The sequence below is a fragment of the Equus caballus genome, chromosome 23 (genome assembly GCF_041296265.1).
Source record: "Equus caballus isolate H_3958 breed thoroughbred chromosome 23, TB-T2T, whole genome shotgun sequence".
Lineage (NCBI taxonomy): Eukaryota > Metazoa > Chordata > Mammalia > Perissodactyla > Equidae > Equus > Equus caballus.
In genome coordinates this window covers 6,380,999-6,395,923 of record NC_091706.1, presented here as the reverse complement: position 1 = coordinate 6,395,923, position 14,925 = coordinate 6,380,999, and positions in this window count along the sequence as shown.

The following is a 14,925-nucleotide window of genomic DNA, read 5'->3' as shown; positions in this document are numbered from 1 at the left end:
GGCAGGTGGTTCAGGCTTGGCCGGCAGGTGGTTCCAGACTATCCAGGACGTGTTTCCAGCTTCTCCGGCAGGTGGTTCTGAACGTCTGAGAGGTGGTTCCGCCATGGCTGGCAGGCGATTCCGGACCGTCCCCCAGGTGGTTCTGGCATAGCCAGCAGTTGATATTGGCCTGTCCGGCAGGTGGTTCCAGCGAGTCGAACAGGTGGCTCCGGCGTGCTCGGCAGGTGGTTCCCGTGTGTCCGGTAGGTGATTCCGGCGTGACCGGCATGTGCTTCCGGCACGTCTGAGAGGTGGTTCCGGCATGCGCGACAGGTGATTTCGGAGTGTCCGCCAGTTGGTTCTGGCGTACCTGGCAGGTGATTTTGGCGTGTCTGGCAGGTGTTTCTGGCGAGTCGAGCAGGTGGCTCCGGCATGCTTGGCAGGTGCTTGCGGCGTCTCCGGCACGTGGTTCTCGTGTCTCTGAGAGCTGGTTCCGGCATGTCCGGCAGATGATTCCGGAGTGTCCGCCAAGTGGTTCTGGCATACCCAGCAGGTGATGTTGGCGTGTCAGGGAGGTGGTACCGGTGAGTCGAGCAGGTGGTTCCGGCATGCTCAGCATGTGGTTCAGGCGGTTCTGGCAGGTGGTATCCGTCTGTTCGGGGTGTGGTTCCAGCATCTCATGAACACGTTTCTGGCACGTCTGAGATGTGGTTCCAGCCGGCCCGACAGGTGTTTCCGCAGTGTCCGCCAAGCGGTTCTGGCGTAGTTGGCAGGTGATTTTGGCATGACTGGCAGGTGGTTCCAGCAAGCCTGGCAGGTGATTCCAAAGTGTTCACCAACTGGTTGTGGCGTAGCCGGCAGGTGATTTTTGCGTGATCGGCAGGTGGTTCTGGCGAGTCGAGCAGGTGGTTCCGGCGTGCTCGGCTGGTGCTTCCGGGGTCATTGGCACGGGGTTGTGGCACGTCTGAGAGGTGGTTCCTGCATGCCCGGCAAGTGATTCCGGAGTGTTCGCCAAGTGGTTCTGGCATAGTCGGCAGGTGATTTTGGCATGTCCGGCAGGTGGTTCAGGCGAGTTGAGCAGGTGGTTCCGGCGTGCTCGGCAGGTGCTTCCGGCGTCTCCGGCACGTGTTTCTGGCACATCTGACAGGTGGTTCCGGCATGCCTGAAATGTGATTCCGGTGTGTCCAGTAGGTGGTTCCAGCCTGCACGGCATGTGGTTCTGGTACGTCTCAGAGGTGGTTGCGCATGCCCAACGGGTGATGCCGAACTCTCCGCCACATGGTTCTGGCACGTCTGAGAGGTGGTTCCGGCATGCCCGGCAGGTCATCACAGAGAGTCGTCCAAGTGGTTCCGGCATAACACGCAGGTGATTTTGGCGTGTCTGGCAGGTTGTTCCGTTGTGCTTGGCAGGTGGTTGAGGCTTGGCCGGCAGGTGGTTCCAGACTGTCCAGGACGTGTTTCCAGCTTCTCCGGCAGGTGGTTCTGGTACGTCTGAGAGGTGGTTCCGCCATGGCTGGCAGGTGATTCCGGACCGTCCCCCAGGTGGTTCTGGCATAGCCAGCAGTTGATATTGGCCTGTCCGGCAGGTGGTTCCAGCGAGTCGAACAGGTGGCTCCGGCGTGCTCGGCAGGTGGTTCCGGTCTGTCCGGTAGGTGATTCCGGCGTGTCCGTCACGTGCTTCCGGCACGTCTGAGAGGTGGTTCCGGCATGCACGACAGGTGATTTCGGAGTGTCCGCCAGGTGGTTCTGGCGTACCCGGCAGGTGATTTTGGCGTGTCCGGCAGGTGTTTCTGGCGAGTCGAGCAGGTGGCTCCGGCATGCTCGGCAGGTGCTTCCGGCGTCTCCGGCACGTGGTTCTGGTGTGTCTGAGAGCTGGTTCCGGCATGTCCGGCAGATGATTCCGGAGTGTCCGCCAAGTGGTTCTGGCATACCCGGCTGGTGATTTGGGCATGTCAGGTGGGTGGTTCCGGCGAGTCGAGCAGGTGGCTCCGGCGTGCTCGGCAGGTTGTTCAGACGGGTCTGGCAGGTGTTTTCCGTCTGTTCGGGGTGTGGTTCCAGCATCTCATGCACATGGTTCTGGCACGTCTGAGATGTGGTTGCGGCCAGCCCGACAGGTGTTTCCACAGTGTCCGCCAAGTGGTACTGGCGTAGTTGGCAGGTGATTTTGGCATGACCGGCAGGTGGTTCCAGCAAGCCCGGCAGGTGATTCCGAAGTGTTCCCCAACTGGTTGTGGCGTAGCCGGCAGGTGATTTTTGCGTGTCCGGCAGGTGGTTCGGGCGAGTCGAGCAGGTGGTTCCGGCGTGCTCGGCAGGTGCTTCCGGGGTCATTGGCACGTGTTTCTGGCATATCTGAGAGGTGGTTCCGGCATGCCCGGCAGGTGATTCCGGAGTGTTCGCCAAGTGTTTCCGGCATAGCCGGCAGGTGATTTTGCATGTCCAGCGGTCGTTCCGGCGGGTCAAGCCGGTGGTTCCGGCGTGTCCGGCAGGTGGTTCCGGTCTGTCCGGCAGGTGGTTCTGTGGTGTCCGGCACGAGGTTCAGTCTGAGAGGCTGTGCCGGCATGCCCCTCACGTGATTCCGGCTTGTCCCCGAAGTGGTGCTGGTGTAGCGGGCAGGTGATTTTGGCGTGTCCGGCAGGAGGTTCAGGCGAGTCGAGCAGGTGGTTGCGACGTGCTCGGCAGGTGCTTCCGGCGTCTCCGGCACGTGTTTCTGGCACATCTGACTGGTGGTTCCGGCATGCCCAAAAGTTGATTCCGGTCTGTCCGGTAGGTGGTTCCGGCGTGCACGGCACGTGGTTCTGGTACGTGTCAGAGGTGGTTGCGTATGCCCAACAGGTGATTCCGGACTGTCCGCCACGTGCTTCTGGCACGTCTGAGAGGTGGTTCCAACATGCCCGGCAGGTCATTTCGGAGAGTCGTCCAAGTGGTTCTGGCGTAGCCCGCAGGTGATTTTGGCGTGTCCGGCAGGTGGTTCCGCCGTGCTCGGCAGGTGGTTCAGGCATGGCCGTCACGTGGTTCCAGTCTGTCCAGGACGTGTTTCCAGCTTCTCCGGCAGGTGGTTCTGGTACGTCTGAGAGGTGGTTCCGCCATGGCTGGCAGGTGAACCCAGACTGTCCTCCAGGTGGTTCTGGCATAGCCAGCAGTTGATATTGGCCTGTCCGGCAGGTGGTTCCAGCGAGTCGAACAGGTGGCTCCGGCGTTCTTGGCAGGTGGTTCCGGTCTGTCCGGTAGGTGTTTCCGGCGTGTCTGGCACGTGCTTCCGGCACGTCTGAGAGGTGGTTCCGACATGCGTGGCAGGTGATTCCGGAGTGTCCGCCAGGTGGTTCTGGCATACCCGGCAGGTGATTTTGGCGTGTCCGGCAGGTGTTTCTGGCGAGTCGAGCAGGTGGCTCCGGCATGCTCGGCAGGTGCTTCCGGCGTCTCCGGCACTTGGTTCTGGTGTGTCTGAGAGCTGGTTCCGGCATGTCCGGCAGATGATTCCGGAGTGTCCGCCAAGTGGTTCTGGCATACCCAGCAGGTGATTTTGGCGTGTCAGGGAGGTGGTACCGGTGAGTCGAGCAGGTGGTTCCGGCGTGCTCAGCAGGTGGTTCAGGCGGTTCTGGCAGGTGGTATCCGTCTGTTCGGGGTGTGGTTCCAGCATCTCATGAACACGTTTCTGGCACGTCTGAGATGTGGTTCCAGCCGGCCCGACAGGTGTTTCCGCAGTGTCCGCCAAGCGGTTCTGGCGTAGTTGGCAGGTGATTTTGGCATGACTGGCAGGTGGTTCCAGCAAGCCTGGCAGGTGATTCCAAAGTGTTCACCAACTGGTTGTGGCGTAGCGGGCAGGTGATTTTTGCGTGATCGGCAGGTGGTTCTGGCGAGTCGAGCAGGTGGTTCCGGCGTGCTCGGCTGGTGCTTCCGGGGTCATAGGCACGGGGTTCTGGCATGTCTGAGAGGTGGTTCCTGCATGCCCGGCAAGTGATTCCGGAGTGTTCGCCAAGTGGTTCTGGCATAGTCGGCAGGTGATTTTGGCATGTCCGGCAGGTGGTTCAGGCGAGTTGAGCAGGTGGTTCCAACGTGCTTGGCAGGTGCTTCCGGCGTCTCCGGCACGTGTTTCTGGCACATCTGACAGGTGGTTCCGGCATGCCCGAAAGGTGATTCCGGTCTGTCCGGTAGGTGGTTCCAGCCTGCACGGCATGTGGTTCTGGTACGTCTCAGAGGTGGTTGCGCATGCCCAACAGGTGATTCCGGACTGTCCGCCACATGGTTCTGGCACGTCTGAGAGGTGGTTCCGGCATGCGCGACAGGTGATTTCGGAGTGTCCGCCAGGTGGTTCTGGCGTACCCGGCAGGTGATTTTGGCGTGTCCGGCAGGTGTTTCTGGCGTGTCGAGCAGGTGGCTCCGGCATGCTCGGCAGGTGCTTCCGGCGTCTCCGGCACGTGGTTCTGGTGTGTCTGAGAGCTGGTTCCGGCATGTCCGGCAGATGATTCCGGAGTGTCCGCCAAGTGGTTCTGGCATACCCGGCTGGTGATTTGGGCATGTCAGGTAGGTGGTTCCGGCGAGTCGAGCAGGTGGCTCCGGCGTGCTCGGCAGGTTGTTCAGAAGGGTCTGGCAGGTGTTTTCCGTCTGTTCGCGGTGTGGTTCCAGCAACTCATGCACATGGTTCTGGCACGTCTGAGATGTGGTTCCGGCCGGCCCGACAGGTGTTTCCACAGTGTCCGCCAAGTGGTACTGGCGTAGTTGGCAGGTGATTTTGGCATGACCGGCAGGTGGTTCCAGCAAGCCCGGCAGGTGATTCCGAAGTGTTCCCCAACTGGTTGTGGCGTAGCCGGCAGGTGATTTTTGCGTGTCCGGCAGGTGGTTCTGGCGAGTCGAGCAGGTGGTTCCGGCGTGCTCGGCAGGTGCTTCCGGGCTCATTGGCACGTGGTTCTGGCATATCTGAGAGGTGGTTCCGGCATGCCCGGCAGGTGATTCCGGAGTGTTCGCCAAGTGTTTCCGGCGTAGCCGGCAGGTGATTTTGCATGTCCAGCGGTCGTTCCGGCGGGTCGAGCCGGTGGTTCCGGCGTGTCCAGCAGGTGGTTCCGGTCTGTCTGGCAGGTGGTTCTGTGGTGTCCGGCACGAGGTTCAGTCTGAGAGGCTGTGCCGGCATGCCCCTCACGTAATTCCGGCTTGTCCCCGAAGTGGTGCTGGTGTAGGGGGCAGGTGATTTTGGCGTGTCCGGCAGGTGGTTCAGGCGAGTTGAGCAGGTGGTTGCGACGTGCTCGGCAGGTGCTTCCGGCGTCTCCGGCACGTGTTTCTGGCACATCTGACTGGTGGTTCCGGCATGCGCAAATGTTGATTCCGGTCTGTCCGGTAGGTGGTTCCGGCGTGCACGGCACGTGGTTCTGGTACGTATCAGAGGTGGTTGCGTATGCCCAACAGGTGATTCCGGACTGTCTGCCACGTGCTTCTGGCACGTCTGAGAGGTGGTTCCAACATGCCTGGCAGGTCATTTCGGAGAGTCGTCCAAGTGGTTCTGGCGTAGCCCGCAGGTGATTTTGGCATGACCGGCAGGTGGTTCCGCCGTGCTCGGCAGGTGGTTCAGGCATGGCCGTCACGTGGTTCCAGTCTGTCCAGGACGTGTTTCCAGCTTCTCCGGCAGGTGGTTCTGGTACGTCTTAGAGGTGGTTCCGCCATGGCTGGCAGGTGATCCCGGACTGTCCCCCAGGTGGTTCTGGCATAGCCAGCAGTTGATATTGGCCTGTCCGGCAGGTGGTTCCAGCGAGTCGAACAGCTGGCTCCGGCGTTCTTGGCAGGTGGTTCCGGTCTGTCCGGTAGGTGTTTCCGGCGTGTCTGGCACGTGCTTCCGGCACGTCTGAGAGGTGGTTCCGGCATGCGCGGCAGGTGATTCCGGAGTGTCCGCCAGGTGGTTCTGGCATACCCGGCAGGTGATTTTGGCGTGTCCGGCAGGTGTTTCTGGCGAGTCGAGCAGGTGGCTCCGGCATGCTCGGCAGGTGCTTCCGGCGTCTCCGGCACTTGGTTCTGGTGTGTCTGAGAGCTGGTTCCGACATGTCCGGCAGATGATTCCGGAGTGTCCGCCAAGTGGTTCTGGCATACCCAGCAGGAGATTTTGGCGTGTCAGGGAGGTGGTACCGGTGAGTCGAGCAGGTGGTTCCGGCGTGCTCAGCAGGTGGTTCAGGCGGTTCTGGCAGGTGGTATCCGTCTGTTCGGGGTGTGGTTCCAGCATCTCATGAACACGTTTCTGGCACGTCTGAGATGTGGTTCCAGCCGGCCCGACAGGTGTTTCCGCAGTGTCCGCCAAGCGGTTCTGGCGTAGTTGGCAGGTGATTTTGGCATGACTGGCAGGTGGTTCCAGCAAGCCTGGCAGGTGATTCCAAAGTGTTCACCAACTGGTTGTGGCGTAGCCGGCAGGTGATTTTTGCGTGATCGGCAGGTGGTTCTGGCGAGTCGAGCAGGTGGTTCCGGCGTGCTCGGCTGGTGCTTCCGGGGTCATTGGCACGGGGTTCTGGCATGTCTGAGAGGTGGTTCCTGCATGCCCGGCAAGTGATTCCGGAGTGTTCGCCAAGTGGTTCTGGCATAGTCGGCAGGTGATTTTGGCATGTCCGGCAGGTGGTTCAGGCGAGTTGAGCAGGTGGTTCCAACGTGCTTGGCAGGTGCTTGCTTCCGGCGTCTCCGGCACGTGTTTCTGGCACATGTGACAGGTGGTTCCGGCATGCCCGAAAGGTGATTCCGGTCTGTCCGGTAGGTGGTTCCAGCCTGCACGGCATGTGGTTCTGGTACGTCTCAGAGGTGGTTGCGCATGCCCAACAGGTGATTCCGGACTGTCCGCCACATGGTTCTGGCACGTCTGAGAGGTGGTTCCGGCATGCCCGGCAGGTCATCCCAGAGAGTCCTCCAAGTGGTTCTGGCATACCACGCAGGTGATTTTGGCGTGTCTGGCAGGTTGTTCCGTTGTGCTTGGCAGGTGGTTCAGGCTTGGCCGGCTGGTGGTTCCAGACTGTCCAGGACGTGTTTCCAGCTTCTCCGGCAGGTGGTTCTGGTACGTCTGAGAGGTAGTTCCGCCATGGCTGGCAGGTGATTCCGGACCGTCCCCCAGGTGGTTCTGGCATAGCCAGCAGTTGATATTGGCCTGTCCGGCAGGTGGTTCCAGCGAGTCGAACAGGTGGCTCCGGCGTGCTCGGCAGGTGGTTCCGGTCTGTCCGGTAGGTGATTCCAGCGTGTCCGGCACGTGCTTCCGGCACGTCTGAGAGGTGGTTCCGGCATGCGCGACAGGTGATTTCGGAGTGTCCGCCAGGTGGTTCTGGCATACCCGGCAGGTGATTTTGGCGTGTCCGGCAGGTGTTTCTGGCGAGTCGAGCAGGTGGCTCCGGCATGCTCGGCAGGTGCTTCCGGCGTCTCCGGCACGTGGTTCTGGTGTGTCTGAGAGCTGGTTCCGGCATGTCCGGCAGATGATTCCGGATTGTCCGCCAAGTGGTTCTGGCATACCCGGCTGGTGATTTGGGAATGTCAGGTAGGTGGTTCCGGCGAGTCGAGCAGGTGGCTCCGGCGTGCTCGGCAGGTTGTTCAGACGGGTCTGGCAGGTGTTTTCCTTCTGTTCGGGGTGTGGTTCCAGCATCTCATGCACATGGTTCTGGCACGTCTGAGATGTGGTTCCGGCCGGCCCGACAGGTGTTTCCACAGTGTCCGCCAAGTGGTACTGGCGTAGTTGGCAGGTGATTCCGGAGTGTCCGCCAGGTGGTTCTGGCATACCCGGCAGGTGATTTTGGCGTGTCCGGCAGGTGTTTCTGGCGAGTCGAGCAGGTGGCTCCGGCATGCTCGGCAGGTGCTTCCGGCGTCTCCGGCACTTGGTTCTGGTGTGTCTGAGAGCTGGTTCCGGCATGTCCGGCAGATGATTCCGGAGTGTCCGCCAAGTGGTTCTGGCATACCCAGCAGGTGATTTTGGCGTGTCAGGGAGGTGGTTCAGGCGAGTTGAGCAGGTGGTTCCAACGTGCTTGGCAGGTGCTTCCGGCGTCTCCGGCACGTGTTTCTGGCACATCTGACAGGTGGTTCCGGCATGCCCGAAAGGTGATTCCGGTCTGTCCGGTAGGTGGTTCCAGCCTGCACGGCATGTGGTTCTGGTACGTCTCAGAGGTGGTTGCCCATGCCCAACAGGTGATTCCGGACTGTCCGCCACATGGTTCTGGCACGTCTGAGAGGTGGTTCCGGCATGCCCGGCAGGTCATCCCAGAGAGTCCTCCAAGTGGTTCTGGCATAACACGCAGGTGATTTTGGCGTGTCTGGCAGGTTGTTCCGTTGTGCTTGGCAGGTGGTTCAGGCTTGGCCGGCAGGTGGTTCCAGACTGTCCAGGACGTGTTTCCAGCTTCTCCGGCAGGTGGTTCTGGTACGTCTGAGAGGTGGTTCCGCCATGGCTGGCAGGTGATTCCGGACCGTCGCCCAGGTGGTTCTGGCATAGCCAGCAGTTGATATTGGCCTGTCCAGCAGGTGGTTCCAGCGAGTCGAACAGGTGGCTCCGGCGTGCTCGGCAGGTGGTTCCGGTCTGTCCGGTAGGTGATTCCGGCGTGTCCGGCACGTGCTTCCGGCCCGTCTGAGAGGTGGTTCCGACATGCGTGGCAGGTGATTCCGGAGTGTCCGCCAGGTGGTTCTGGCATACCCGGCAGGTGATTTTGGCGTGTCCGGCAGGTGTTTCTGGCGAGTCGAGCAGGTGGCTCCGGCATGCTCGGCAGGTGCTTCCGGTGTCTCCGGCACTTGGTTCTGGTGTGTCTGAGAGCTGGTTCCGGCATGTCCGGCAGATGATTCCGGAGTGTCCGCCAAGTGGTTCTGGCATACCCAGCAGGTGATTTTGGCGTGTCAGGGAGGTGGTACCGGTGAGTCGAGCAGGTGGTTCCGGCGTGCTCAGCAGGTGGTTCAGGCGGTTCTGGCAGGTGGTATCCGTCTGTTCGGGGTGTGGTTCCAGCATCTCATGAACACGTTTCTGGCACGTCTGAGATGTGGTTCCAGCCGGCCCGACAGGGGTTTCCGCAGTGTCCGCCAAGCGGTTCTGGCGTAGTTGGCAGGTGATTTTGGCATGACTGGCAGGTGGTTCCAGCAAGCCTGGCAGGTGATTCCAAAGTGTTCACCAACTGGTTGTGGCGTAGCCGGCAGGTGATTTTTGCGTGATCGGCAGGTGGTTCTGGCGAGTCGAGCAGGCGGTTCCGGCGTGCTCGGCTGGTGCTTCCGGGGTCATTGGCACGGGGTTCTGGCATGTCTGAGAGGTGGTTCCTGCATGCCCGGCAAGTGATTCCGGAGTGTTCGCCAAGTGGTTCTGGCATAGTCGGCAGGTGATTTTGGCATGTCCGGCAGGTGCTTCAGGCGAGTTGAGCAGGTGGTTCCAACGTGCTTGGCAGGTGCTTCCGGCGTCTCCGGCACGTGTTTCTGGCACATCTGACAGGTGGTTCCGGCATGCCCGAAAGGTGATTCCGGTCTGTCCGGTAGGTGGTTCCAGCCTGCACGGCATGTGGTTCTGGTACGTCTCAGAGGTGGTTGCCCATGCCCAACAGGTGATTCCGGACTGTCCGCCACATGGTTCTGGCACGTCTGAGAGGTGGTTCCGGCATGCCCGGCAGGTCATCCCAGAGAGTCCTCCAAGTGGTTCTGGCATAACACGCAGGTGATTTTGGCGTGTCTGGCAGGTTGTTCCGTTGTGCTTGGCAGGTGGTTCAGGCTTGGCCGGCAGGTGGTTCCAGACTGTCCAGGACGTGTTTCCAGCTTCTCCGGCAGGTGGTTCTGGTACGTCTGAGAGGTGGTTCCGCCATGGCTGGCAGGTGATTCCGGACCGTCCCCCAGGTGGTTCTGGCATAGCCAGCAGTTGATATTGGCCTGTCCGGCAGGTGGTTCCAGCGAGTCGAACAGGTGGCTCCGGCGTGCTTGGCAGGTGGTTCCGGTCTGTCCGGTAGGTGATTCCGGTGTGTCCGGCACGTGCTTCCGGCACGTCTGAGAGGTGGTTCCGGCATGCGCGACAGGTGATTTCGGAGTGTCCGCCAGGTGGTTCTGGCGTACCCGGCAGGTGATTTTGGCGTGTCCGGCAGGTGTTTCTGGCGAGTCGAGCAGGTGGCTCCGGCATGCTCGGCAGGTGCTTCCGGCGTCTCCGGCACGTGGTTCTGGTGTGTCTGAGAGCTGGTTCCGGCATGTCCGGCAGATGATTCCGGAGTGTCCGCCAAGTGGTTCTGGCATACCCGGCTGGTGATTTGGGCATGTCAGGTAGGTGGTTCCGGCGAGTCGAGCAGGTGGCTCCGGCGTGCTCGGCAGGTTGTTCAGACGGGTCTGGCAGGTGTTTTCCGTCTGTTCGGGGTGTGGTTCCAGCATCTCATGCACATGGTTCTGGCACGTCTGAGATGTGGTTCCGGCCGGCCCGACAGGTGTTTCCACAGTGTCCGCCAAGTGGTACTGGCGTAGTTGGCAGGTGATTTTGGCATGACCGGCAGGTGGTTCCAGCAAGCCCGGCAGGTGATTCCGAAGTGTTCCCCAACTGGTTGTGGCGTAGCCGGCAGGTGATTTTTGCGTGTCCGGCAGGTGGTTCTGGCGAGTCGAGCAGGTGGTTCCGGCGTGCTCGGCAGGTGCTTCCGGGGTCATTGGCACGTGTTTCTGGCATATCTGAGAGGTGGTTCCGGCATGCCCGGCAGGTGATTCCGGAGTGTTCGCCAAGTGTTTCCGGCATAGCCGGCAGGTGATTTTGCATGTCCAGCGGTCGTTCCGGCGGGTCAAGCCGGTGGTTCCGGCGTGTCCGGCAGGTGGTTCCGGTCTGTCCGGCAGGTGGTTCTGTGGTGTCCGGCACGAGGTTCAGTCTGAGAGGCTGTGCCGGCATGCCCGTCACGTGATTCCGGCTTGTCCCCGAAGTGGTGCTGGTGTAGCGGGCAGGTGATTTTGGCGTGTCCGGCAGGTGGTTCAGGCGAGTCGAGCAGGTGGTTGCGACGTGCTCGGCAGGTGCTTCCGGCGTCTCCGGCACGTGTTTCTGGCACATCTGACTGGTGGTTCCGGCATGCCCAAAAGTTGATTCCGGTCTGTCCGGTAGGTGGTTCCGGCGTGCACGGCACGTGGTTCTGGTACGTGTCAGAGGTGGTTGCGTATGCCCAACAGGTGATTCCGGACTGTCCGCCACGTGCTTCTGGCACGTCTGAGAGGTGGTTCCAACATGCCCGGCAGGTCATTTCGGAGAGTCGTCCAAGTGGTTCTGGCGTAGCCCGCAGGTGATTTTGGCGTGTCCGGCAGGTGGTTCCGCCGTGCTCGGCAGGTGGTTCAGGCATGGCCGTCACGTGGTTCCAGTCTGTCCAGGACGTGTTTCCAGCTTCTCCGGCAGGTGGTTCTGGTACGTCTGAGAGGTGGTTCCGCCATGGCTGGCAGGTGATCCCGGACTGTCCCCCAGGTGGTTCTGGCATAGCCAGCAGTTGATATTGGCCTGTCCGGCAGGTGGTTCCAGCGAGTCGAACAGGTGGCTCCGGCGTTCTTGGCAGGTGGTTCCGGTCTGTCCGGTAGGTGTTTGCGGCGTGTCTGGCACGTGCTTCCGGCATTTCTGAGAGGTGGTTCCGACATGCGTGGCAGGTGATTCCGGAGTGTCCGCCAGGTGGTTCTGGCATACCCGGCAGGTGATTTTGGCGTGTCAGGGAGGTGGTACCGGTGAGTCGAGCAGGTGGTTCCGGCGTGCTCAGCAGGTGGTTCAGGCGGTTCTGGCAGGTGGTATCCATCTGTTCGGGGTGTGGTTCCAGCATCTCATGAACACGTTTCTGGCACGTCTGAGATGTGGTTCCAGCCTGCCCGACAGGGGTTTCCGCAGTGTCCGCCAAGCGGTTCTGGCGTAGTTGGCAGGTGATTTTGGCATGACTGGCAGGTGGTTCCAGCAAGCCTGGCAGGTGATTCCAAAGTGTTCACCAACTGGTTGTGGCGTAGCCGGCAGGTGATTTTTGCGTGATCGGCAGGTGGTTCTGGCGAGTCGAGCAGGTGGTTCCGGCGTGCTCGGCTGGTCCTTCCGGGGTCATTGGCACGGGGTTCTGGCATGTCTGAGAGGTGGTTCCTGCATGCCCGGCAAGTGATTCCGGAGTGTTCGCCAAGTGGTTCTGGCATAGTCGGCAGGTGATTTTGGCATGTCCGGCAGGTGGTTCAGGCGAGTTGAGCAGGTGGTTCCAACGTGCTTGGCAGGTGCTTCCGGCGTCTCCGGCACGTGTTTCTGGCACATCTGACAGGTGGTTCCGGCATGCCCGAAAGGTGATTCCGGTCTCTCTGGTAGGTGGTTCCAGCCTGCACGGCATGTGGTTCTGGTACGTCTCAGAGGTGGTTGCCATGCCCAACAGGTGATTCCGGACTGTCCGCCACATGGTTCTGGCACGTCTGAGAGGTGGTTCCGGCATGCCCGGCAGGTCATCCCAGAGAGTCCTCCAAGTGGTTCTGGCATAACACGCAGGTGATTTTGGCGTGTCTGGCAGGTTGTTCCGTTGTGCTTGGCAGGTGGTTCAGGCTTGGCCGGCAGGTGGTTCCAGACTGTCCAGGACGTGTTTCCAGATTCTCCGGCAGGTGGTTCTGGTACGTCTGAGAGGTGGTTCCGCCATGGCTGGCAGGTGATTCCGGACCGTCCCCCAGGTGGTTCTGGCATAGCCAGCAGTTGATATTGGCCTGTCCGGCAGGTGGTTCCAGCGAGTCGAACAGGTGGCTCCGGCGTGCTCGGCAGGTGGTTCCGGTCTGTCCGGTAGGTGATTCCGGTGTGTCCGGCACGTGCTTCCGGCACGTCTGAGAGGTGGTTCCGGCATGCGCGACAGGTGATTTCGGAGTGTCCGCCAGGTGGTTCTGGCGTACCCGGCAGGTGATTTTGGCGTGTCCGGCAGGTGTTTCTGGCGAGTCGAGCAGGTGGCTCCGGCATGCTCGGCAGGTGCTTCCGGCGTCTCCGGCACGTGGTTCTGGTGTGTCTGAGAGCTGGTTCCGGCATGTCCGGCAGATGATTCCGGAGTGTCCGCCAAGTGGTTCTGGCATACCCGGCTGGTGATTTGGGCATGTCAGGTAGGTGGTTCCGGCGAGTCGAGCAGGTGGCTCCGGCGTGCTCGGCAGGTTGTTCAGACGGGTCTGGCAGGTGTTTTCCGTCTGTTCGGGGTGTGGTTCCAGCATCTCATGCACATGGTTCTGGCACGTCTGAGATGTGGTTCCGGCCGGCCCGACAGGTGTTTCCACAGTGTCCGCCAAGTGGTACTGGCGTAGTTGGCAGGTGATTTTGGCATGACCGGCAGGTGGTTCCAGCAAGCCCGGCAGGTGATTCCGAAGTGTTCCCCAACTGGTTGTGGCGTAGCCGGCAGGTGATTTTTGCGTGTCCGGCAGGTGGTTCTGGCGAGTCGAGCAGGTGGTTCCGGCGTGCTCGGCAGGTGCTTCCGGGGTCATTTTCACGTGGTTGTGGCATATCTGAGAGGTGGTTCTGGCATGCCCGGCAGGTGATTCCGGAGTGTTTGCCAAGTGTTTCCGGCGTAGCCGGCAGGTGATTTTGCATGTCCAGCGGTCGTTCCGGCGGGTCGAGCCGGTGGTTCCCGCGTGTCCAGCAGGTGGTTCCGGTCTGTCCGGCAGGTGGTTCTGTGGTGTCCGGCACGAGGTTCAGTCTGAGAGGCTGTGCCGGCATGCCCCTCACGTGATTCCGGCTTGTCCCCGAAGTGGTGCTGGTGTAGCGGGCAGGTGATTTTGGCGTGTCCGGCAGGTGGTTCAGGCGAGTTGAGCAGGTGGTTGCGACGTGCTCGGCAGGTGCTTCCGGCGTCTCCGGCACGTGTTTCTGGCACATCTGACTGGTGGTTCCGGCATGCGCAATTGTTGATTCCGGAGTGTCCGGTAGGTGGTTCCGGCGTGGACGGCACGTGGTTCTGGTACGTGTCAGAGGTGGTTGCGTATGCCCAACAGGTGATTCCGGACTGTCCGCCACGTGCTTCTGGCACGTCTGAGAGGTGGTTCCAACATGCCCGGCAGGTCATTTCGGAGAGTCGTCCAAGTGGTTCTGGCGTAGCCCGCAGGTGATTTTGGCGTGTCCGGCAGGTGGTTCCGCCGTGCTCGGCAGGTGGTTCAGGCATGGCCGTCACGTGGTTCCAGTCTGTCCAGGACGTGTTTCCAGCTTCTCCGGCAGGTGGTTCTGGTACGTCTGAGAGGTGGTTCCGCCATGGCTGGCAGGTGATCCCGGACTGTGCCCCAGGTGGTTCTGGCATAGCCAGCAGTTGATATTGGCCTGTCCGGCAGGTGGTTCCAGCGAGTCGAACAGGTGGCTCCGGCGTTCTTGGCAGGTGGTTCCGGTCTGTCCGGTAGGTGTTTCCGGCGTGTCTGGCACGTGCTTCCGGCACGTCTGAGAGGTGGTTCCGACATGCGTGGCAGGTGATTCCGGAGTGTCCGCCAGGTGGTTCTGGCATACCCGGCAGGTGATTTTGGCGTGTCCGGCAGGTGTTTCTGGCGAGTCGAGCAGGTGGCTCCGGCATGCTCGGCAGGTGCTTCCGGCGTCTCCGGCACTTGGTTCTGGTGTGTCTGAGAGCTGGTTCCGGCATGTCCGGCAGATGATTCCGGAGTGTCCGCCAAGTGGTTCTGGCATACCCAGCAGGTGATTTTGGCGTGTCAGGGAGGTGGTACCGGTGAGTCGAGCAGGTGGTTCCGGCGTGCTCAGCAGGTGGTTCAGGCGGTTCTGGCAGGTGGTATCCATGTGTTCGGGGTGTGGTTCCAGCATCTCATGAACACGTTTCTGGCACGTCTGACATGCGGTTCCAGCCTGCCCGACAGGGGTTTCCGCAGTGTCCGCCAAGCGGTTCTGGCGTAGTTGGCAGGTGATTTTGGCATGACTGGCAGGTGGTTCCAGCAAGCCTGGCAGGTGATTCCAAAGTGTTCACCAACTGGTTGTGGCGTAGCCGGCAGGTGATTTTTGCGTGATCGGCAGGTGGTTCTGGCGAGTCGAGCAGGTGGTTCCGGCGTGCTCGGCTGGTGCTTCCGGGGTCATTG